Below are 26573 nucleotides of genomic sequence, written 5' to 3' on the forward strand. Positions count from 1 at the left end.
TGACACGTGGCCAAATTTTTCTGAAATGTTTGTGGATTACGTCTGGAGGCAGGATCTCTGAATTAATATCTAAATTACGCAATGAGAACGATTAAGTCAACAATGGTTGTTAATTGGCATGCAAATTGGAGAATGTGAACACCAGGTGCCTGCAGTGGGTCTGAACAGTGAGGCCTGTTTACCAAGGAGAACCTCCTCATCCGCATTCACAAGCCGCTCCGTGGGCACTTGGTTGGAACGAACATGTGCTCGTCCCTCCCAGCGTGCGTGGGGCTGCCTCGGCTGATTTTTGAGTGGCTTTGGGGAGGACGAAACAGGCTGATGTCTTCTGTCTTTTCTGTCGACAATTCTTCCGTTTCATTCTAAGGATCCCTAAAAGCCCCAGGACTTGTCATCGAAAAAACAGCTCAGCCGCCTCCTTTTTTTTTTTTTTTTGGTGAGAATGTCAATACGAACAGATTTCCTGACAACAGAGTCGCAAAATCGCAAAACCTCGCAGTTGTAAGTCTCTTCTAGTAGCTACATCGTACAGGGTGGGCCATAAGTTTCCATTCATAGGAGAATGTAAAATGTATATTTCTTTTATATTTCAGATACCCACGAAGATGCATTTGACAAAAGAGCAAAGAACTGAATTTATACTGATGGCTGGAGGATCAGGAAGCAGTCACGTGGTTGAACGAAACTTTAACAGAAAACATGGAACGAGCGTCACACACACACCACACTGTGACAGAACTTAAAACTTATTTACAAGTTTCAGAAAACTGGGAATGTTGCAGATCAACCACGAAGTGGTTCGAGACGAACAGCGATTACGCAGAGTCCCACAAAAATACGTTTTTTTTTTCTATGTATGGAAACCTATGGTTCACCCTGTATAAACAACACAGTGATCAGGGATTATGATAAGCCTGGCAGCCCGCCAGGCTGAATGCCATTTGTTTATTTAAAATAGGCTTTTCATGCACCAGTAACAGTGATGTTGGGTTAAAGAGTGCCATTGGTGAAACGTTTCAAAGCAAACACATAAAAAGTCTGAGCTTCGGTGTCTGTTTTTATTAACCATGGAACTGCGTAGCGACTGCCTGTCTCTTCCTGTCAACACTCTTAACTTAGTTAACTAAAGCAACAAGGCATGGATAAAGGATCAAACGACACTGGACACGTTCGTTTTCCGAAGTCTGAGGGGCAGTGATGGAGACAATGAGCCTGCACACGACCAAGAATCGATGTTAGTGGAGCGGCTGCTGGATAAGACAGAATGTTAGCTAGCATGGATGTTAGCACATCGTCAGAGCGACGTATAACATTATATAACATTGTGCGCTGTGAGACTGATGTGAGTCAGGTAATATTTCTTTGAATTTATTTAGTTAGAATACAGCTGGCTGACTACCTAAATAATTACCTGAATAGCAAAATATATATATTTATATCAACTGAATATTTTTGTCCTTGTCTTTTTTTTAAGATTATAGTTGGTGTTCTCAATATGGTTTTCCAATAACACATAATTACCTAATAATATTTTTACATCTCCTGTCAACTTTTAACATTTTTTGACACAAAAACACGGTGGACCGCTCCAGCACCGTCGCCACCAGGGGGCTCTTTGGGAGATCCCTGCATCATGTTTTTATGATCCCTTTTTATGCCTAAACGCTGCACCTACAACCAAATGTTTTGACAGACATGCAGATGTTGCCTCTGGTAAACTTTGGATTGGATTATTTATCAAACTGGATGTTGATTCACTGTGAAGACCTCTATTGTTTAATAGTTAAGAAATTCATTTTATTGTGTTTTGTTGAGTCAGAAAATTAACAACTATTCATACCCTGGCCCTATCGAAGCACTGCGGGTGGCAATTTTTTTAATTTTTGGGGGGGGGTTTGCCATCACTGGCTGTGTGCAATGAGAATGACAATAACTAGTGAAACAATGAGCAAAAAAAAAAGAAAGGAAAGGCAAAAACGAAGCTTGTTTATGAGACGTCCACTGTGGGGAGATCTATGGTTATCTCCTCATGAATAATTCATCTGTCCTCTGCTCTGTTCTTCTTCTCTTTAAAGCGCACAAAGTAAACCAACGCATTATCGCCCTCTTTGAGGCTCTAGTGATGACTGTTTATCTCTGTGGCTCAACAGAGCTAAAAGTACTGTGGGTTCTGGGGCGTTCTTGTCGGTATAGTCCAGGTTTCAGTACGTCAAGGCCTGAATGGGTTCTACCACGGCTGTTGTTGTGACACTCCAGAGAAACTTTTGACACAACTACCACTGCCGTGACGGCATCCTATGGCTGTTAGCACTGCTAATAGTAACTAGAACAGGTCATGCCATGCCTACAGGTATTCTGACACTGTGTAAAAATGTAATCACTCCTTGATCTGGAGGAACATGGAGCTTAACAGATTTTTAATGAATGAAGGCGAGGTCTGATACAGCACACGCAGTCACAGCTAGCCGTGCTACATACTCTAAAATCTGTCCAGTGAGCACACTCTGCTTTTGCTTCTGAACATAAACACTGTTGAGCAATAAGTGTATAAAGTTTTATTAGTCTAAATCACAGCTGTGTTGTGCCAGCGGGAGTCCTTAACCCGTCTCTGCTGCCACACACACACAGCTGAGCAGGGAGTTTTTCAGGGCAAATCATTTAAAATCTGCTCCAGATCTTCTCACAGCGCTCACTCGAAAGCGTTTGCTTCCATTTACACTTGGGAACGTAACGTCGCAGTCTGAAGTCTAACGTTTTAATTGTCTGATTATACCGTCCTCTTGTCCGTTCCTGTGACTCGCTCTGCCGCCGCCACTTTTTCAGCAACTTTTTCAAAACATGCAAACTGAAAATGATGTAATGGATCGGGAGTGGACAGAAAACCAACGTGACAGGCAGATAGGTGAAAATAAAACCTGCTGACACTCAACCAATTAGGTGCTTTTAGCTGTGTTTGTGTAGTAAAAAGCAAGGAAGTCAAACCAAAAGTGGGCTCTACCTTACCAGGAACCGCAGAGACAGACCAGGAAGTCCAGGAAGCCAAATCAGAACAGATTTAAAACTAGACTAAACCTTTAGGGTCAACTTCTGTGATGGCAGGTTGCTAATAATTTATGCTTTATGTAATTATTCAAATCACATCAGATTCCATTTTAAACTCCTCTAACAGCCATATTTTCCTATATAACTTTTAATTTTAACAACATAAGTCACTGGTACTTTTGTTTGCAAATACAACACAAACCAAATCTTTCATGTTGAATATCACATCGTTTTGGTGCTTACACTCATACACTTAAATAAAAGCAGCTAATCTGAGAGCAAACAGAAATAAACGGCTATATGATTTCACCTTGTCCATTTTATCAAAATTTTTCTTGATTTTTGAAGCGTGAATCGTTCACTCAGAGAACCTAAACTCGGCTAAGTAAGTTTTCAGCAATGTGAACCTTCTTTTTATTGCCATAGCAAACCCGTCACTCAGTGCCAGACCCGGCACGGCCCCGGGACACACAGCTTCTGCCTTACCGAGATACGCACAGCGCTCAGAAACATGCAGACGCCTCTTCTGATCAGGTTTGTTGAAAAGACTTCCACTGTGACATTACACTGTGCTGAAACTCTCTGTCATTCCACACAGATGCATTAGCAGCATATAAACGCCTTGTAGTACAATGCACTTCGCAGCGTATCATCTTTTTCTGCTAGTTGTGACTTTTAAAGGGGGAAACTGAAAACGACTGTGTCTTTTCTCCTCAGTTTCCCTCCCACCCTTCACTCCCAGCTTCATGAAATGTGAAGCATGTCGAAGAGACCAGATCCAGAGGGATTCTAAACTGAACTGATGCTGGGACGAAAATACTCAAAGTACTGAATGGAAACATATAGTTAGGAAACGGATCAGGTAAGAAATGCTCTACCTTCACTGTAAAATTATACATTATATTGGTTCTGCAGGTCGGTGGAGGGAATATCCTCAGTCGATTTGAGTGAAATGTTAATGTCTTGTCATATTGTTAAAGTTGCTGGGGGTTTTCTTGTTTTGTTTTGTTTTTTTACACTTGACTTTTTTTTTTCTCCCTGTGGTCATTACGTTCTTGGAGCAACACGTACTGGCCAACGTTCAGGCTGAAATCTTAGTAAATAATTGATACCCAGGATATTGATTTCCAGCACTGCAGTGATATTTTTGGGAGGAGTTAAGCAGAAACCTTCGTGATTTACGACACGGAAGAGGTGTGAAGTGACGGATGGGGGGGTTTTGGCTAGACTCGATCAACGGGAATCCCAGTCGGATCCGGGGAATTATTTGACATTTTCTCGAAGGGAGTCATCGGGTTCGACCGTAAAGCGCGTCCGACAGAAGCTCGAAGAGCAGACGCGGGCGCTGCAAATTAAAACGCCGTTTCGATGATAAGGAGAGTAAAATAGGAGAGGATGAAAGTGATTAATGCTGGACGTGTGACAAGACGAAGGGCGCTAGACAGCGAGATGTAAACCATCCGGGGCCCTGGGAATCAAGATCCCAATCACTCTCTTAAAGTGCAGGCATCAAAGACCCATTCATCACTTTGGAGTGAGAACATAACTAAAGAAAGCAAAGTGGCAGGTACGCAGCGCCATTGCTGCTATTTTTATTTTATTTTTTTCCAGTTTTTGCCGAGACGGCAGCGGGGACTTCCTGTGCGTCCTCGAGGCGCAGGAGCGTCATTTGATCAAGTAATTCGGTGTTTACTGCCACACACACTCATCCTTTAAGCGAGCAGTTAGCTTAACAACTCTCGGAATGGAAGGAGTTGGCAATTAAGATCGAATTGCAGAATGAAGGAATGGGTTCAAATTACACGCGAGGCAGCGGGGAAGGCTATTAATTTGGTTCATAGAGAGCATGGCCCGAGGGTGGGGGGAGCGGCACGGATAACCAGAGTGTGTTACGCCGTCTGAATTTCGGATGTGCTCAGGTGCCGGCCGCCATGTTGATTTTAATTTCACCCAGGCGTGACGACTGGATCGACACAAGGTAGTTAGCTTGCACGTGACGGCAAAGAAAAGAAAAGTTAAGGTGACCTTTAGGAACCTCTACAAGTCGACGCAAAGCCGTTGACAGGTGATAAATTATTAAGTGACGTTTCGTCACCCACGCAGGGGACTAAACATTTACTCTCGTAACTCTGTACATGTGAGGTAACCCCGTTTGGGATTCAGCCTTGGCTCCTCCGCTAACCCCCTTCAGATCAAGCAGTTCGCGGCCTGACGGGACGCAACGTGGCACAAATGAGGCGAATGTTGCTCCCGTGTTCAGCAGCGTCTTTTGTTTAACGGGCGTCCCGTTTCACTCCAGAGTCCCGAGGAGGCTGCTTCTGATGTTTGAATATGAAAAAAAAGAGGAGAGGACAAGTTACTATAGTTATCATCTACTGGAGGGGGTCAAAGAATAATAAGTGAGGTTTAAAGTATTTAAGACTGTAGCCTATTTCTTTAATTATGTTGGACGGTTTTGAAAATGGATGTCTAAAATAGTCAAAAGAAATTGCAGCTTGGGATGTAGATGTAAAGTGATCTGACGTGCTATTGGCTGATTCTTGCAAAGAAGCCAATCCTGGAGTGGCATTCGTTTTCCTGGGTGCTGATTGGCTCTAAATGTTATCTTTGGTCCCTTGGTGTTCACCTGGACAATAGTTCTTTTCTGGGGATTTTGCACAAAATCAAGAAAATGACAGACAACCTTTAACCTCCTCTTCATGAGCCTGTCATATAACAACCGTGTCTTCAGTCAGAGGCTTTTGTAGAGCCGTCGTAATACAGACCGCTACAGGAGATCCTTCCTTCCCACAGTCATCCACATCTACAATAAGGATCTTGAATAATGTAAGCTACAGAAATGTTTAATTTAGATCACCAACGTACTTTTGAATATGAATTTTCCATTGAGTTTTGTGTGGACAAAAAGGAAAGCCTCTATTATCTCTCTTTGTACAAAACTCGAGTGTTTTCATGCACACTTAGTTACGTTGAGAAGTGGGTTAAAAGAACATCTCAGGCATTCAGCCTGTCATTCACCGTGTGTGTGTGTGTGTGTGCGTGTGTGTGTGTGTGTGTGTGTGTCAGTCATACTTGTTCTCCACTGTGACGAAGCCCTCAGTGAAAGTATGAGGGCTGCTCTGCATGAGTTGTTGTGGTTTATGCTTAGCAACAGCCCGGCTGGAGCTGCTGGTCAATTTCCATTAAGGACACGCAAAGATTAATTAATTAATTAATCCTATAAAAGCATTTAAACGTTACCTTCTTCTTCTTCTCTCTTTTTTTTTTTTACATTTTGCATTTAAGCTGTGATGGAGCGACAGTGTCATGATCCGTGTTTCTGTTTAGTTTTGAGTTTCCCTGTGAGTCTCTTTCCTGTCCTCCCCGTTGATTGTCTCCCAGGTGTGTCTCGTTCCCTTGGTTACCCCGTGTGTATTTAGTCTCACCTGTTGTCTGTGTTCTTCGTCGGGTCCTTGTCTTGTGTTGCTGTCAAATTGTTAGGTTGATGCTCTCCAGTGGAACTGCTAAGTCTTGGTTAGCCTAGCTTTCGTTTTCAGTCTTTGTCAGTGCTACCGGTATTAGCTGTCTGCTACTCTGCCGTGCTGCCTGTTTTCCGGACTGTGAGCTCTTCAATAAATTCATCATATTCATCACCTTACCTGGGTCTCAGCGTTCTCTCCTCACCACCAACCACACCACCACATGACACAGTCTCACTGAAGTTTTTCATCTAAGCTGTTATTACGCAACCTAAGAAAGCTAAAAGCATTTTTTAAACAAAGACATCATATAAAAAAAGCAGAATTAACTGTGTCTCACATTTAAGTAGAGCAGCCAACCTCAAGCAGATTTCAATTATTTAATAAGACCACTAATGGAAATATGAAATATGTTTTATTTAAAAAAATGCAACAAAAAGAGAAACGGCGCGTGTATTTTACTCAAATGTTTTTCATCAACGCCGACAGACGTTTAGAAGTGACACAGCACTTAAAGAGTCTTTACTAGCTTTTATTTTTTCCCCCCCAATATCCACACAGTATCCTACACCTACAGTGTATTTTCAGTTTTCAAACCCAGCCACATAAACTTTGACGCTACCAAGAAACTAACCTGGAAGAAAAAGATAGCTTCTGTGTTTTGTTTTTTGAAAGTCTTCTTTACATTCCTGAGCCAGCTATTTCTGTGTGTCCCTGGAGGCCAGTGCCACCACACTGGATCACAGAAACACACACACACACACTCAGAGCAGAGGCAGCACAGAGGACTGTCCTGTTCTCCGTCCCCAGGTTCAGAAAGCTGTTGTCAGAAAGACACAGGGCCGCTGTGCTGAATTCAGACACGCTGTGTTTATGTCGATGTGTTTTAAAGCGGTGATGTCATTTCGCTGCATCACAAATCCGTGTTGCCCAAGTTATCAAATTTATTCTTTTCTTTTTTCTTGTTATTATCCTGCATCGGAAATATGGAAAATCAAACTGAATTAAAATTACTGACACTCTAAAGCAGAATATGTTTGATCACATTTCCACATTAGTTAGTGCTCCGGGCTTGCAGATCAAGGCGCTTTGCTCTCTGTGACTCACTGTAAGATCAGTCTCGGTTTTCAGCTCCAAATTAACCCAAACTCCGAGACAGAACAGCACTTCTCAAGTAGAAAGTTTCTTAGAAGTAGTCGCACTCCATATTAGCATATACACTTTCAAGAACACATCATTTTTTGAAACTTTGTACAAATAAAACTCTGAAAAATGTGGTATTAATTTGTATTCAGCCCCTTTAATTTGAAACCCCTGAATGAAATTCTGAGCAACTACCTGCCTCAGCAAAACCAAATCCACCTGAGTGTAGTTTACTCTCAACATAAATGAAGTTGCTCTGGGAAAGCCTAGGCAGTTTGTTAGATGATATCATGACAGCAGAAAGTTGCATTTATCAAAAATAAGTCTGAAAAATGTGGAGAAATCTGTCAATAAGACAGATTCAAAATCTGACCTTCTATGGAATTTAGCCAGCAAATGACACAGATACACGTAAAGCAGGATGGAGCTCCAACTTAAAAAAAATAGTGTTAATTTGTTCCATGTAATCCAATTAAGTTTATCCAAGCATATTAAGTTCGTTAAGTTGTCAATGTGAAATAAACATAAATAAAATAAGTTTAGCAAACTTAATTTGATTACATGTAACAAATTAAAACGTTTTTTTTAAGTTAGAGCTACATTTTCTTTTTTCAGTGTGTCACCCTGAGCACAACATCCCCAGTGTAAAGCATAGTGGAGGCAACGTCATGCTATGGGAATGTTTTCTTTAAAGTTAATGGGTGGATAGATGAAGCTAAACACCAGGTAATCAAGCTGTAAGTGGGTAAAGAATAACTAGTTTTCAACTTCATAGCACACAAATCATTTGAAATGAATCCTGTTGTTAGTTTATTTAGTTTTGGATAACTTTGTATCTGAAAATAACGACGTGAGACAATTTAAAAATTAATTCAAAACTGTAAATGCTGTAGAAATCGCAGTTTTATTTGAACGTCCGATGAATTCCCTCATACCAGATGCCCTCGCAATAAATGACTTATCTTTGCTCCCGGCACATGAGCTGCTGGTGTGTCAACAGTATAGCTCATTATAACAGCAGCCATGTTGCGTCAGCAGCACCTGCAGAGCAGTGCAAGCTCATGGAAATTACATAACAAAACAAAAGCCTAATATTTGAGTGTCAGAGTCCCAAATGCATTCCATGCTGAAGAATCCAAAAATAGTAATAATAAAAAAGACCTTTAAATGAAACCAGAAGTGAGGGGAAGAACTCAGGAAAAACAAGACGAGGAAACACGAGGATCAACTGTGAACAATTTTCGATTGGAGACATAAACATTCAGAAAAATACAGGAGCAAAATAAATTGATCTCTAGCCACTAAACACAGGCTGCTTTGGCCGTGTTTCACGTGTTAGTTATGGGTCTCGTCGCAGAGCCCCGTGTCATACTCGCTGCCCTAATGAATAGGAGCACATCTCCGGTTAAGTGAGAAGACGTGTGGGCACAGCTGCCATCACTCCTGGTTTGTAAATTGCTAAGGGTGCCTGGGCTTCCTGCCAGCAGCGGCATGCTGTCGAAGCAGCAGGAGGGCATCAAGACTTGTTAAAGCCAGCTGCTGTTTGTAGAACTAAAACTCACAGAAACAAACTCCAGAGACAGAAGTAAACAAGGAGACGGGTTGTTTTTTCATTTGTTTTTTTTTAGGGGCTTTCTAGACGAGGTGAATCGTCTAAATGCGACGAAAAGTTACGAGTCGGCAGGTACGCTTAACAGAAAGCAAAACAAGTCGCTTACTTCTTCAAGAATAAAATGATGGTTTATAAAATGAGGTTTATATTTTTTTACCCTGGCATGTCTCGAACAGGGTGGCTGTCTTGTAATGCGGCAGCGTGTTGGAAAGTGCTGCTTGAACTCCACCAGGAGTTCACCAGGCCTGAAATCTGGGTTTTGGTGACCTGAACCTTCAGCATCACATAAAGACAGTTACAAAGTCAGCCTTCTATCACATCGAGAACATTTCCAGGATTAGAGAACTAATGTTCCACCAAGATCTAGCGAAACTAATCCACGCCGTTATCTTTAGTCGTATTGATTACTGCAACAGTGTCTTCACGGGTCTGCCTAGAGCAAGGGTCCCCTAGACCAAACCGTTTGGAGCACTTTGACGGCCCTCGCTGCTGACAATGAGTCAGGTCCTCGACACGCCTCCACATAGACTTTGAATGTAAACCAGATGCGCCTCAAAACGCGTTTGGTGTGAACGCACCATCTGTTGTCTTATCAACCTTCCGGACCACTCAAGTGTTCTCGTTCTGCTCTACATCCCCAGAACCAGAAACAAACATCAAGCAGCATTCAACCTCTATGCACCACAAATCTGGAACAAACGTCCTGAAAACTGCTGAAACAATGAGTTCCTTTAAATCAAGGAACTCTATGTTCCTTGGTTCCTAGCCTGTTGGCCAAACAGATTCCCTCTTTAGGCAACTCTAAACAGTCGACCTCTTCAGAGTTGCCTTGGATTCATTATAACTGGAACGTTGATCAACATGTCGTCTCATGTCAATTTGCAATAATGGCATTTGACAAAATGCAACGTTTATTGCAGATTCATAATTGGCCACCATATTGTGTTGTAATGGTGTAACACACTTTGAACTGCCTTGTTGGTGAAATGTGCTGTACAAATGGTCTTTTTAAAAATATAAAATTTTTTCAGAAACTGGAGGTCGCTCTAGCCATGTCACAAGATGGGTACGACGAATAATAACAGACTGCAACCAAGGACTTCTGTATCTTTCAGCGCACAATAGCCGAGCAGCAAATGGAGAAAAGTAAGTCTATGATTCCCAATGTTATGAGGCAAATGGCGCACTTTGAAATGAAACCAAAAGATATGCCTAACTGAGTCTGTTTACCTTCACGTGGGAGCTGAAGAAGGATGGTTATTGCTGCAGTTTATCCTTTTGGGTGCAGTGACACGTCCTGCACACGAGATGAGGCGATGCACAATATTGGGCTCGTGAGAACAAGAGATCAGATTTGACCAACTCTGAGTGATGCTTTAGGCTTTTTGCAATCACTAGGAAAAAAAAGTCCCGGTGTGAAAAGAGCAAGAGTCATACAAATGATCTAAGGGGCACGATGAAGCAGGCTGATAAAATGTTTTTATTATAGATGGTAACTTGAATAAAACTGGTTGTTTTCATCTGTGGCTGTGACAAAGATTATTGTTTTTGTTTCTAGGTAAAAGTGAAGAATCCTTCCACCTCCTGTTGTTTTCAGAAACAGAGTTATGATTTCACAAACTTTGTATTAAAATGATAGATATTCCAGCATTGACTCATCCAAATGTGGCACTTATTATGCTACTACAAAGATGAAAAGAAGAAGAAAAAAAACATTTAAAATGATAGCTTTTTGTGGTTCCAAAAGCAAAAAGAAATGCTTTATGAACCTCCAAATTAATTTTAAAGAATCTCTGTTCAAGTCACAACCAGTTCTGGTGTTATCTTCTTATTTTAGATTTATAACAATTGATATAATATAATGCCATTCAGATTCATCAAAACGAACGACACAAAGCTCTTTAGCTGATGCCAACTTTAGCAGTTAATGGTTAACCAGTGTTTGAAATGCTCCCACGCTAACACTTAACATAAAAGGAGTTATTATATATTTTCTAGGCAAACTGTCATTTCATACCATCATAAAGTAAAAATGTTACTTTAAGTTATAAAAATTCAGTATGTGTCAAATATAACGTAAAAGAAAATTGACTTAACATCATAGACGTATCTGACGCCTTGAAATTGTCCTCTGTCTCTTTAAGAAGCTTCTATTCTTTCTGACACTCCCCCTTCATCGCTTTGTTACAACAACGCTTCTCCGTGATGCCGTTTAAAACCGTTCTTATTAGCATTTAGCTGAGACGTAGTTAATATGATAAACTCGAGAACAGAATACAGAGGTCAAAAAAGTCAATTTTGCATAACTCTCACCCTTTAAAAGTGGTGGAGAGTCATCATCAGTGTGTTTGTAACAGAGTGTCTCATTATGGAAACAGCATATTAATTCCTTCTGCTTACACTTCAAAATAAGAGTCTCAAACATTGACAGGATGCCAAGCCTGAAGCACTCATGTTCACATAAGTAGCTTAGACTTTTATTCACCAGGCAAAGTGGCCTGACTGACAGTAACTAGACGATGCATCATGAGTCAGACTTCACGTTAAGGAGAAATGTCCTGGCTTTTAAATATTGCCAGAGGTCATGCAATGGTAAATCCTTTTTTTTATTCAGGATGTTACCATGTTGACACAATATCTCTGGCTCTGGAGGAAAGCACACAAGACTCTAATGAGGAAGAGAATGTCACAAATGACTCATTTGCAACTTATTCTAAATGAGACAGCAACAGGGTCCGCTGTGGTGACGCAGGGGTTAAGCACAACCCACATATGGAGGCCTTAGTCCTTAACGCAGCTGTCACAGGTTCGATTCCCGGCCTTGGCGACCTTTGCTGGATGTCTTCCCACTTTCCTGTCAATTAACTATCAAATAAAGGCCACTAGAACCAAAAAAAAAAGTTTTAAAATAAGACAGCAACTCACAAAGATCTGAAGTGCAGATTGAAAACCATAAACTCACTTTGAATTTCATAAGTTAATTTGTTTTCCCATTGGATAATATACAAATGGTTCTGCTTACAACCAAACAAAAACTGCTACCTGACCTGTGTAGGACAGAAAGATGCATACTTTGATCCTGCTAGGCCAACAGTCTCACTCTGAACATCGACAAACTCAGAAAAATCGTTAACTTTTTGCAGCAGGACTCCCGACACTTCTTGATGGACTATAAAGAGAGCGTCCAGCATCCGATGTGAAGCACAAAGCTGGAATATGTCACAACTAATGTTTACACTGGAGCCATAAAACTTTGATATTTTTCTGTTTGAGGCTTTAAGCCCCAGCACAAAAAGTGGCACATCTACCAGAAACTGTCTTTACAACCACTACACCCAGTAGGAAAGAACTAAAATGGTTACAGTTTATAGGAAGATGTCGCTTCAACATCTTTTTGTGCCGACATGACAAAAGTATTCATGTTCTACACATAAAAAAATGATGGCAATTTTATAGCGATGGCAAAAAAGTAGACCTATTTCTCACCTTTATTTGGTCATTTTACTTTGTGTTCTTCCACACGAACTACGGATATACTCGCATTACCTAAGCGCGCCAAATAGCCTTCGTTCTGAATTTTATTAAAACTGGCATAAAGTTTTTATCTTCCAAAAACTCTTTTTCTCTTTTGCCTGCAGTCTAAAAGCCATTAGCGTGAGCCGCAGGAAATGCATATTTCTCCTGTTTTCTGCTCAAAGTTCCCAGAGAGCATCATCATTCACTCGCACCAAAATGAGAAGTGAGAGAGGCCTGCGGAAAATGAGAGAGCAGCATGAATCTAAATAACACACACAGAGGCCCCGTCTGACCCTTTGGTAATTGCCGGCGCATTGATGTGACAAAAGTGTTCATCTATCCGTCTTGATCATCCGGCCAGGTGTTCTCGAACCCAACAACCCGGTGTAGGTTAATCAGATAAATAAAACCCAGAGAGTTACGTTCAAGATGAATTTGGTGCTGCTGAGAGGAGCCAGGCGGCTCTGCGCTCGGTTACAGCCTAAGAAGCTGCAGAGACGACATGAGAAGCAAGGCTGGGAGCTTCCTCCGTTCTTGATGCTGTTTCTTTAGGTTTTTTTTCTTTAGTGAGGAGCGAGACGTATTTCTTTACATGTGGATTATTGTATATGAATATAAACATGGGCGTATGCTAAACTTATCTGATGCTACATTCCCAAACTCCATCTCAGTACGTTCAAATTCAACAGATTGGAATATTATTGAAAAACTTAATTTATTTCTTCAACTCAGTTCAATAAGTGGAATGCATTACACAGATTATTCTTACCTGCTTGAAAGACTGCTGTGTTCAAAAGGTGTTTTTGATTTGACAACCAAACTTCACTGGAGCACAGTTCATGGAATATGACCACGTATTTCTCCCTCTACATATAAACATGTCATCGGTCCATCTATATATGTTTAGAGGACATGACCACAAATACACCGTGCTATAACGATGCTTCTCAGCAGCAGGTCCTGTAACTCCGTAAAGGTACAATACAAAATGAATTAAAAATATAAGATAATTTCTTTCCATCTGCAAGAGAAATGCAGCCTTGGAGACCATTTGTTTTCCTGAAAAACAATGAACTAAAGCATCCATAAGTAGAAATGGTTTGAAGACGACAACATTGAAGTTCTGGAGTGGCCCAGTCAAAGCACAGGTCTCAGTCCGACAGTTTTCGTGGCAGGACGTGGAAAGGGCTGTTCAAGGTTGATCCATGCGAGGTCTAACATAGCTTGAACTGTTTTGGCAAGGAAGAATGAAGTAAAAGTAACTGAAACCTGTTAGGATTTTGGCGCTGCCATTTAAAAAAAAAGAGGACACAACATCCAAAACGAGCTTGACAAATCTGTCAAGTTTTCCTAACCCATCTTCATCTCTGCAGCAGAGAGAGAAAGTTTTGCCAATGTTTTTTGCCATTTAGTGAAACACTATACGTTGAGAACCACTACTGGGACCCGAGCCACAGTTTTACAAAGGAGCAGAAGCTGACCGTGGGGTCTGATGAATGGGGCCGCCGGCCAAGACTAGCGAGAGCAGTCGGCTGTGAGCCGGGCCGCGCATTCCCTCTGAAATCAGACTTCCAGCGGCTGATTTACATGCAGCTGAAAACTCTTCTCTTTTCAACCCCGCTCAAAGTATCTGTGGACCTAAGAGGACGAGAAGACCCCCGGGCAGACCCGTCCCTGTGAAAAGGACGGACAGGTGTGGGAAAATGGCGAGGTAACATGAGTGAATGAATTCAAAAAGTAATCAGTGTATTATGTGGCTGCTCATTCATCAAGAATCGACAGATTACGAGGTGATTTTTTTTTCAGCCGTCTCGAAATCAGTGTACTTCACAGAACTCTGGGTGGAAACTCTTCTTTTCGCATCACGGCAGTTTATCTACAGCAACAAAGCGCTTATTTGTGGGCGCTGGCCTCACTGGACGATGCATTTGACCAAGTGTCATTTGAAAGTGTTCAATCCGTGGCTCTTCTGTAAAATCGCCGTGCCCAAAACGCCGCATAAGTAGATGCTTGTAAGTACAAGGGGTTTGTTTCTCCAAGGCCTAAATAAGACGGCGATGTCTTCTCTTATGGCGGATGAGTGCTAGCGCCGTGGCTGAAATACGAATACATCTAATGTAAGTGTTTACATCATCCACGATTTTTAAAGATTTGGAAGCTTATTGACCCGTGACATTAATTACACTTCTTATTTAATGGAAACACCACAATTGCGAATTTGTGTTTTGTTTTTCCTACGTTATTAGAATATCGAAAAAAAGTTTGGCGCACATTTGTAACGGAAACGCAGCTTGTACTCTACACTTTTATCAACATTTGACAGGGTTGAGGGTCAGGCCATGGAAAGAACAACAAAAAAATAAATGTTGGAAGAGGATTCTAGAGAGAGAAGAAAAAAAGCTTCTCTCTCTATGCAACACGGTGCCTGAACCAAGGCTCCTTTCAGCTGTTGGGTTATGGAGGGAAGGGAGGGAAAGTGCAGTGATGTGGAGTCTTTAACAGAAAGGTTACCAAAGTGAGATCCAGGTGCAAAGCAGGAACACAGAAAAAGGTGCTGCAGCGAAGCTTTGAGGCTATTTCTATCAATCAGAGTCAGACTAAGGTGTGTGTGCAACTGTATTTGTAACATGAATATAATAGGTGGTATTTATGACGTGAATACCAAAGTCCTCAATCATCTAATCCCAAGTCTGTAAATATCAGCCTCTCTGCGTCAGTGTGAGTGTTGGAATGAGAGTGTCGCACTTGGCTGCTTATCTCCGTCATGCAGATGTTTGGCCCCTGGTCTTCCATCACTCTGCTTCCCTGTTAACAGGCTGCAAGCTAACCGGAGTGTCACGTATGACACATATTGCCTGCTCCTCTTCTCCCCCTTCCGGTACAAACCACTTGTTTGAAGTTCCAGTACTTCCCCCATTTACACCACAGGGAGAGAAAAAAAAATAAAACGCTGACGCAAATATTTTTGCTTCTCATCAGGCGGATGTAGAGGATTGATTTCCAGGCGACACACAGGTGAATCTCATTTCCTCTTTGGCCTAATCCAAAAATATAAATAAATAAAAAATTGAATATACTCCCGCTTTAATCCACAAAGTCGGAGAAGTAATAGATTTTTTTCCCCCACAAAAAAAATTTAAAAAAAAAAGAAAAAAACTTATTTCCTCTTTCCGGTGGGAAGATGGTGACTCGCGGGCCTCACAGACCCAACCGTCTCTGTTTCCACCAGGACATTAATCACTGTCACGCTCCTCTCTTCTCTTTCGTGTCTGCCTGAGTCTGAAATAGACCCTCCGTCTCGCCTCCCTTCCTCCCACCCCCACACCCCGCTCCGCCCCGGCCGAGAACCACCTTCATCGCCATAGCAACCAAAGCCAACCCGCAAAGCCAACCCGAGCGGAGCCGTGGAGGTAGTGGGGCACAAAAAATGTGTTAACAATGAACTCTTGCCGCTTGACGACGCAGGACCCGACGCGTCATCGCTCCTGTTGCACGCCGTCGGACCTGCCCGTCAGGCTTGTCAGTCGTGAAAGATAGCACAATATTTTGCACATTGGACCCCCAGCTGATCCCCACCATGTCAAAAAAAAAAAAAAAAAGACAAAGTTCCTATTCTTAAGCCTTCAAACTAAGACATTAAGTTGGATTCATACTTTCATTATGTTCTCCATGTGTACCACCCCTTGAGCTGGTAATCAAGGCCATTCTTACAGCGGCTACAACTCTCAAGACACAAAAATGAGCCTCTTAACGAGTAACATGAATCACAAATCCGCCATTTTGGCAAAGAAAGAGCCGATTCCCCCCACCGGTTCTTTGGCTCGAAACCAAGAGCGTTCTGGCAAGAGGCAGAGGGGAAAGGTCAACACATGCAGCGGAGCGATCCCTCCCGGACGTCTGGCAGGTTAAGCCTGAGCGCAGCTTGGTGCTGCTCGCTGGCACCCGGGTCAAACGAGAGAAAAGAACGAGAGCAGACAATAAATAATAAGCTGGTTTGATTGCGTGAGAAATACCGAGAAGTTTCTTCTTTTTTTTAATTTTTTTATTTTTTATTTTTTTGACATCTGATACGGGGAGCTACGTCTTCAGCTGTCACATGAAATAATATCTGTTCTCCGTTGTTGCCTCTGTTCTGTCACTGGAATAGAATGTTGTCATTTTGAGTGTCAGCAAGATATATATATGTATTTATACATATATTTAATCTGAAAGCCTCTGAAGCAAAAGAACCCCATCTCGGTCCTGGCACATTTCTTCCTGATGTTATGCTGCGCATATGAAAGGCTGTATTTTCTCCCATTAGGACCTAAAGCTCCCTTTAAAAGTATTCTAAAGACTTCCCTGTGTCTGAAAATACCCCCTACTAATGGAATGCGTCTGAAAAAATCCTGACAGAATTGTCACCCTCAAGCCTTTATTTCTTCGCCCTGTGATGCAAACAAAAACACAGACGGGGTTTCAAATTGTTTCCTTTTACTGAAGGCACAGCTAAAGCTCTGATTCGTACCGGACGATGACGTACGTGTTGTCAAAAACCCACTTTTAAAACGACGTTGCAAGATGACAGAACCTGGCGCTGGGGGAGGGCGACGTGAGGAGTGGCTGTGATTTCGTTCCATCAGAAGCCATCTATAATTGTTTGTTTTGTTTTTTTTAAATATGCAAAAACACGTAAGAGTCGCTTTAAACACAATTGTAGTTGTTAGCATGAGGTGAAATGAAAAAACTGATTCTGTGTTTTCTCAGCTGTGCAGTTTTTACCTTTATTAGTTTTTTTCTTTTGCATTTAACTTGTTTTAGGTAGGTGTACAGCACCTTGGTCCTACCGGTGTTGTTTTAAGTGCGCTCTATACATAAATTGACTTTGACAGAAAGGACAGAGGTCGGGGGCATCCTGTATGTAAATGCCGCCACTCTGTTAAAAAATAAAAACGATCGATTCGAATTACAATGAAGTCTGTCAGGAGAGAAAGTAACCGCAGAAAATGCATTTCTCTTCTAAATGCAGAGAAAACGGCCTTCCTTCGTCAAAGTGTAACCAAGATAAAAACAGAAGACACACAACAGTAGTCAAAGCAGCCAGGTTAACTTCCCGCTGTTATTGTGTCTTATGCACTTGCAGCTGCTCTGCTGCAGCTTCCCTTCGTGGATCTCAGTTAAATCTCTGTGTAAATTCTGAATTAATGCCGCTGTAATCCTCCTCCTCCTGCTATCTTGACTGCAGGTTGTCATTCTGCTGTAATTCTGACCTCTGGGCTTGTATTCACTTCACTGCACTGCTCTGACAAGGCGACCTCAGGCCGATGTTCAGCTGTTCCCGTATCAATTTCTGCATAATTTCACTCTGTTCTTCTTTTTTCTTCCAAATCCAAGAGCTGTACACCAGGGGCAAACATACTGAGAAGAGATACATTGTTAAAATAAGGGTTTTGAAAGGAGAACGATCACACTTAACCGTATCAAACAAATTGCACGTAAACTCGCAGAGTTTCAGAAAATATGCCCGTTTTTACAAAGAGCGGTCCCTGTTAACGCGCTGCCAAGTACATGCAGTCAGAAGAGTGAACACAGCAGCGAGCATAAGCTCATAAATAGTTCTTGTGAAAACAGTGTGGTAACCGAGAGATGTAATTATGCACAACTCGCACTCCTTGAGATGCAAGGTTAGTCCTTTCAAAAGACGAGCAGGAGAGAACATTTCCAGGCTCTTTGTTTTTACCAGGCAAAAAGGAGAATACGAGAAGACGACGACAATAAACGCTACAGCCACAGAGCAGTACTGTGCATTTGAAATTGTTGGTATTGTGTTTGGCTCTGACTGGCTTGTGAAAGTCACGCATTTTCTAAATTTTACATTTTTTGTGAATTATATGTTGGCTGAGATCAATTCATTGATTGTTAAAGAGGAGTTAGCTTAGTCCACGTAGTTTCTCACAACTACTCCTTCTAATTTAGAGACACCAATTCATATTTTCAGGACTATGGGAGGAAGTCGGAGTATCTGGAGGGAACCCATATAAGCACGGGGAAAACGAGCAAACTCCACACAGAAAGAGTTGGGATTTGAGCCCAGCACCATCTTAGCAACTGTTACATTGTTGGCTTATGCATTCCAAGCATTATGTACTTGCATTTTTGGATGCTAATGTAAGATTTAGCCAGCTGGACAGAGTCTGACAGCAGCAGATGCTCCCATGTACGCCGGTTCCCAAAATGCTAAAGGTCGCAGAGTGTTGGGAACAAATGAGAAAGAAGAAAACCGACAATATCAAGTGACTGATTTCTTTTACTAACTTAAACGTAATCTCGAGATATTCTAATATCATGCCGGCCTGTTTTCATCGTAACATTGTGCAGAAACATCTTCTCAAATATCAAGTAAACGACAAGAACGGAGAGCAAAAAAAGGAATGATTCTCAGGTATTTAAACTGACGGTTCTTCATCGGCTGCTTGTACATTTTTCTGCTGTGTTATTGTCCAAGCCAAAATCTGGGTGAGGCGCAACTGCTCTGAAGCACGTTGAGTGTAAAATCATTCGAAAAATGCTACTAATCCAAACCTTGGCCCGTGGCTGTCCAATTATAGGTGTTACAGGAGCGGAGAGGAGAGGCCAGCTGCCTGATTTTGCTAACCGCTGCTACCCAAGCCTATCAATAAACGACAGAGCGTCCAAGACCACACATATTCACAGCTGTAAACACAGACATTCAAATAAACAGCCACATTCACCAGAACCAGACTGTTGACCGGCAGAGATCCATGTGCTGCGCCGCTCTCTAATGAGCCAGCTATGTCACCAGAGGCAGCTAATCACAATCTGACTCTGGAAACAACAGCCAGGCTGATGAAACTTTAGCACATTGGCAACCCTTCTCAAATTTGTCGAATAGCCTTCAAATCCTCTTGCACTAACGCAACACCAAGCATAATGTACAGTGCTTTATAGCAGGATGAAGACGTTTTTAAGGACGTTCTGCTTATTTTCAGAGCATGAATTCATAACTGGATAAGTGCCCCAGGAGTTTCGAGTGTACCTGCCTCCAATCCCGGTTTGAAGGGCTTACAACAAACCTATTATTACAAACTGAGTGATTCTGTGCGGAAGAGACAGGGCCATTTCAGAGAACGTCGGTGGTAAAATTAAACCCTATTCCACAAGGAGATCTTCTCTTCTTCTTCTTAAAGTAGCATACAGAACAGTCATAAGGCAGCAAATCCTTGAGAAGAAGGCTTGAGGATTCAATCCAACCGTACAACAGCAGACCTTTTTCTATTAGTGTTGAGTGTATTAAAGGAAAACTACATCAATGTAAAAGGAAAGCTTTCTTGTGCTTTTGAAAATTATATTAACTGTCTACCTATGATCATGTGGATAACCTTTACCTGGTTATAACCTACCAGTTCCCTGAAAAACTTATGCATTACATTTCAAAGTGACAGGGCGGTTTAACTAGATGTCTAAATAAATCAATGAGGAAAAACAAAACACGGTTTCCAGACCTGAACAAGATTACTATGGGAAATTTGGCAGTACAGTTTCAAAAGGCTCTTTTTGCCGCCTACAGTAAATAAAAACCCAAATGAGGGGAATGCGTTTTCACACGTCTGTGCTCCCCGTTCAAATAAAATTTAGACTCAGAGACAACATGAAAGCTGTTCTGGCGGCTCCGAATTAACATTTTAAGGATTCCTCAATGTTTTATCGTGAAAAGGTAATCCCTCTGGCAGTAATAATCACAAGACTAATATGGATTCATGGTAGAAATAAAACCCGCATCCACAGCTCTCATCACCTATGAAAACATCTATGGTCATTTTCCTTTATTTATGTCTATGATTAAGCATTGATTGATTTGGTTGGGCAGAACGATGGCGCAGCTGATCAGGAACGGACAGGTTTTTGCTTGGCTGACAGGTGAATGTTCGACTAAAACACAAAAAATCGGATTGTTTTCCATCTGTGAACACACCGTATCAAGCCTCCTAACCACAAACCGCATTGGTAAACCTGTTGTGATGAGATAAGTGGGGGTTTAAAACTCCTTAAAATGTTGCACAGGAAAGAAGGAGAATGTTCGGTGTTCTGTTGTATATGTCATGTTATTATTAATCTCTCCAAGGTTATCCAGAAGCCGTAGATTTGGTTACATATTTAGCTCCTGATGGAAGAGAGCTCTTTAGAGTTACAACCACAATGTGTCACAGTTAACTAGAACTTATGTTACCTTTTACCGGATCCCAACTTAACACCTGTGGTAGATTAAGGACAGGTGTTTTAGGCAGACCTACCCAAGCCAACATTGGTTTCTAGAATCAATGTCAAGATCCAGAGAAGCTGTTCTGGCATCCCATCATCATTCTGCCAGTCCCTTGCTTTTGTGCTTTTTGTCTTATTAGCTTTCTGAAGATATGTCACCAGTAGGACAAATGAAAATGCCTCTGTCTCAAACCCATTCATTGGTACGGGAAACTGCTCGATTTAATCCAGCCTTGAAAACCAAAGAAATCAACCTTCTTCAACATGGCAATTGTTGATTCTCAGTAGATGCTCGTCTTCCTTAAATATCCTCAGTGACTTCTAACGTGAAAAAGAGCACTCCAGTGTCTTTAAAACTATCTATTAGCCCATAGAGCCCAAAGAAGCCTGCAGTAAAGGGGTATTCTAGCAGCGGAACGAGAACAATGTTCCCACCGTCCCCACAATGAGCACAACACCCATCTTCCAACCCAATCCTCCGGGTCACATCAAGCTTTGAATAAGTTCCCTTCCTAAAGCTTCTGGGGGTTTCAGCCGTGCATCCAGAGCATCAATGGAAACAGTGTGTACCCCCAGCCGCCCCCACCGCCACCCCTACAATGGCCAAATCAACTGTGGGAGCACTTTCTTTTCCTTTCGCCCTTCTTTTATTCTCATCCTGCTCAGACCATGCCAAGGTTCAACAGAGGAGGGACGGGAGAAGGAAAAAAAAAAAGGTGCATGCCTTCACGTCCGCTTCGCATGCACACAAAGGGGTAACAAAAAAAATCCTCCGATTGCTCAGACATGCACGCATGCGTACACACACGTGTGCGCACCTCGGATAAAGGCGAGAGAGACAGAAATCACTGAAATGATTAAGTTCAAGTTAAAGGATGCCCTTCTGCAAATAATCGTCCAAAATTCCTCACCGGGGTTTTGCTTGTTCAGACACTAAAATCATCTGTATATGAAAGAGGATGCCCCACAATTTGGCTGCACTCTGACATCTTTGGAGTTTTTTGTGTCGTCCCTATTCAGACAGAAACTACTGTTGCATAAATTTGCAAGCTTAAAAGGCTCAACCCAGCTCGTTTTATACCCTAAGTAGTGCATTCCACTCTATCCTATACCTTTTCTTTGTGCAGCCGCGCGGATAGCGACCAAGGATAAATGGAAGTGAAACAAACACGATGATGTCAACGCGACAAATTGAGACTGCTGGGTCGGATCAAGCGTTAATTAGCGGCGTTGCAGACAGAATGCGGGAACGCTCGCTTCCTTATCAGATTTCACAGACAGCGAGGTTGTGTGTCGGAGCAGAGGAAGGCCAGGTTACAGACAGAGGGAGGCCTGTGAGTGAAGGCCTCTGCCTTCAGGAACAATGAGATCCTGGGAGGCTGACGGGACTCAGACAGACAGGGTGGAATTATTCATTTCAACGCTCCGGCTCAGACCACCGGCTTCCCGCTTTAATTGTCCTCTAATTACGAGCTGCACTTTCTCCCTCAGTGCCCAAAGATCAAAAGATCACACACGCATTTTCATCTGGTTGTTGTTAAGGTGAGCCACAGCCTACGGGTTCTCTACTGACAGCAAAACTGGCCACGGGCCACTACGAAATGCTGCAAAATAAAATGCCAAATTCAAGAGCGAATGTTCCTCCACAAGTCGGCAAACAGCCAAGGAGTGATTTCATTTTGAATAAAGCGAGTGGAGCTCAGGTACAGGACCTCAATCAGGTTTTGGAGTGCGTGCGAATTGAAAATGGCGACATTTGTGTCACCGCTGTGGGACAACATAATCACATTCAGGTGACGCGGCTCTGCATTCCCGCTGTAAAGAACAGGAGGATATTGAGGTGAGAAGCTGCCGTCTCAAATCATAGCGCCCGAAGCTATGATTTCAGATCTGGTGTCATATTTACATAAGAGTGAGCAACACACCCTTCGATGTTGTCCTGAATACACAGGGCGACTTTCAAGAGACGTCTTGCTCTGCGTACGTCTTCCTTCTCCTTAAACGCCTGAAACAAAAGAGGAGGACGTCTACATCGTAACTACTTACCATCCTCCGTGGGGAAAACCACACTAAAGTGCTAAAAGACAAAAAAGTATTCACATCCAGTTTTCCACAGATGTCATAACACAAGAGAGTAGCTTAAAGCAGGGTTTGATTATGAACAGCTATTCTAAGCTTTAGACATCTCATCGACCTTTGTTCAGGACACGAATAAGAGTATGGCACAACCGAGCCTCACCATCGTTGTGAGGCTCGGTTGTGCTTTCCATCTGAGGCACAGATGGAAAGCACACTTCCATCTGTGCTTTCTTCTATTCACTTGGATTCTTCCAGCAGAATTTGAACCGAAGGAGAAGTTGCAAACAATAATGTCGATTTTTTGTGCCATTTTTGAATTGTGGTCTTAGTAATACTGGCAGTGGAAGTGAATGGAGCCATTCAGACCATGTTGGCCATGCTTTCAAATTCTGAATTAACATTAATAGCCAACTTTTTCGGCTCTGCACTTCTGTCTTTGCAGTGGAGGATGGTTGTTTACAATTTCAGGTAAGATTCATTGGGTCAAACTACATACGTCATGGGCAAATGTTAGCGATTGGATAAAATGTAAAACCTAAACAGAGTCCAGGCATCCAGCAAGCAATCATTTCTCAATAGTCAAGAGCCCAGACCCTCTGTGAGAAGCAAATAGCATAGGACCAGGGACTGGTTGTTGCCAGCCTAGGCCTGACATCTTGGCAAGACATGGCCTTCCACCTAACCCAGGAAGTTGAGTAGAGAGAGCATTAATCAAATATTAATCAAATGCAGCCATGTAGTCCATGGTAACTATCGAGATCCATTGCTCAAGTGATAAAACATCAATCCTCCACAAATCTGCCTTCTATCACAGAAAACTAACACGGTACATCACATTCAACACACCATTCCCACAGCAAAAATGGTGGAGGGGATTCTTTTCTTTCAGCAGGCACAAGGAACCTAATCAGAGTTAGCCTAGCCGTCGCCTTCCTATATCAAATGCCACTCGATTCCCAGCTCCCTTCAGTGTATCATCTGGGATTTCTTCCACTGAACTCCATTACGGTTGTAATTTGGCGATGACAGGGAAAAGAAGTAATGAAGCCATTCAGTCTGTGTTGGCCACACCTACAAATACTGAGCAATTAGGAATGTATGAGTGATTATATTGCTGGGAAAGGTGATGTGGGGCAACTCCCTATGCGGTTGTTTACATTTCCGTTAGCAATGGGGTAAAATGTAAAACTTTGCAATTGTTTCTCAATAGACAAGGGTCCAGACTCTCTGTATGAAGTAAAGCATAGGACACGGGGCTGGTTTTTACTAGGCTGGGTCAGCGTTGATGGAAAGACACTTGGAACTAACTAAGACAAGGCAATCCTGGAGCAGAACCTGTTACATATGATTTGAAAATGGACTGGAAATTAAACCTCTAGCAGAGCAATAACCCAAAACATATAGTCAAAGCTCCTGGCCAATGGGTTATATCGAAGTATATGGATGCGTTGGTATGCCCTATTAGATTCAGGACTTAGGTACTGAATCTACAATCTTTTCACATGCGCTCTGTATTAAATCTGACTGAGCTTGAGCTATTTTGCCAAGAAGAATTGGCAGATATTCCTGTCTCTAGGTGACCAAATCTGGTAGAGTCACACCCCGAAAGACTTGCAGCTGTAACCACATCATGTAGCGATTCTGCAAAGTGTCGACTTCCAGCCAGCATAACGATTTGTCCCTAACAACCAAAGGAAAAAAAAGTGAAGTCTGGTCCACTTGAGAGGCAGCAGATGTTCTGAAAAACTGATTTGACATAGATGACAGGTTTCCAAATAGCTTGAGAAATGCCATGCTCTAAAAAAGGTCTGCTTCAACTTTCTGACTCACTTTGGCTCAGCGGGTGGGAAAAGCTACACCTGAAGATAACAAAAGAAGTCACTTCATGCTGGGATGAAACATTGTTTTTCCCTCAAATTTCTCAATGCGCTCGTGAGAACTGTTGATGAAAGCCAGTGAGAGGAAATTACACAAAGAGAGTGGCACTAGACTAGACTTAATCATGCCTCTTATCGGCATCCGTCTGTTATCTCTTTTGACAGACAGATTCACTGCAACACCCACACGCTTTGTGGAGGTCAGACCATACTCCTTCTTTTGTTTTCAGGGTAATTTCAGATGAACGAGAGGACAGATCAAGTTCTCCTGGCATTAAACTTTCATAGCCGTTTGTCCCTTTCAAATCGTGCCCGACAACAGAAAACAATTCGAATGGCATGGTTTACAAACGCATCATTAAATTTCAGGTAAAGAGGCCGCTGCCTCGTCTATTCGATGCTTATCATATTTGTTAATGGGGATGAATTATTCATGCGGGCATCAGATCACACACAGATACGGGCTCCTGCGTGTCATTGAAACAAAACGATCCCGCACGCTGTACAGCAGGGACAAAGAGAACTGGGAAGAAGGTGAAAGTAGAGAAAGAACTAGTCCAGGAGGCTGAGAAAGGGGAGAATGTTGGAGTGTTTTTTGGGGCGCTGGTTTGGTACCCCAACCCACCCACCCTCCTGGCCCGGACCTGTCAAGAGACCCTCATAAGTTCATCAAAGATGAAAACCTCTTTTCCATTTGAAAGGACGGAACCAGGAAACTAAAGGAGGCTCCTCGGCTTACAAAGGCGTTAATCATCCATAGGACAAGCATGTGGCTCTGACAAAACCAGGAAGGAATAAATGAATATCAATCAAAAGTTGCGGGGGGATGTGTGTGTATATATATATATATATATATATATATATATATATATATATGTCATTCATCACACGTGTTGACGAACGAACAAAGCAACAAAAACCGAAGTCAAGCCAACTCCACAGGGTACAGATGAGGCTGTTAAAATGTATGGCTGAATATGCATGAGGACGGGATAACGATATGATTTGTCACTAAGTCAAGATTAATTGATTGATTTCATGCCACCGAATACTTTTCTCTGTGCAACTCTGAAAAGCATGGTTGTTTCAAAGCACAACAGGGGTTGCTGCCAAAGGATTTTCAAAGGGGTTGAGTGAGTCACTAACGGCTTGGGACACCCCAAAATGCAAAAGGCCAGAGCAGAATCCAATTAATCTGACGATGCTGTTGTCGGAGATTTAAAGCTACACGAGCTTTAAATCGGCTGCAAAATAAATCAAATTCACTTTTACATTTCAATTTTAACCCATGGGGGGCAACTATTGTAAGTTTTCTTTTTATGTTTTACTATGTTGTTATCGCTATTTAATCTAGATTCAAAGATTCGAGAAACACATCTGTCTGGTAACATCACACGAGGAATAAAGCAGCTGATTAATGTTCTTTTTAGATCGGCCATCTGTGTTTTTCTGTTAGTTTTTGTCTCTTAGATCTCAACTTCCTTCCATTCTCCTACTTCAAACATGTACTGAGAGTCAGATCTGAAAACACAGCAAGCAGTAGGGTTAGGGTTGGGGTCAGCCTTAGCCCAGGGAAAATTTGGTAAA

At 42.2% G+C, this 26573-nt stretch overlaps 1 protein-coding gene and 1 long non-coding RNA gene across 2 annotated transcripts in view; one reads left to right on the forward strand and one right to left on the reverse strand.

Moving 5' to 3' along the window:
• The window catches only part of LOC103134820 (semaphorin-5B), a 234322-nt gene that overhangs the window by 205219 nt on the left and 2530 nt on the right, over nucleotides 1-26573 (reverse strand). The gene's annotated exons all lie outside the window — the stretch shown is intronic.
• LOC107835718 (uncharacterized) lies at nucleotides 86-1447 on the forward strand. Its single transcript, XR_001661529.1, has 2 exons — nucleotides 86-501; nucleotides 594-1447. It is a non-coding gene; the product is annotated as an uncharacterized LOC107835718 (long non-coding RNA).

Source organism: Poecilia formosa, unplaced genomic scaffold (assembly GCF_000485575.1).
Source record: "Poecilia formosa unplaced genomic scaffold, Poecilia_formosa-5.1.2 Scaffold19, whole genome shotgun sequence".
Classification (NCBI taxonomy): Eukaryota; Metazoa; Chordata; class Actinopteri; order Cyprinodontiformes; family Poeciliidae; genus Poecilia; species Poecilia formosa.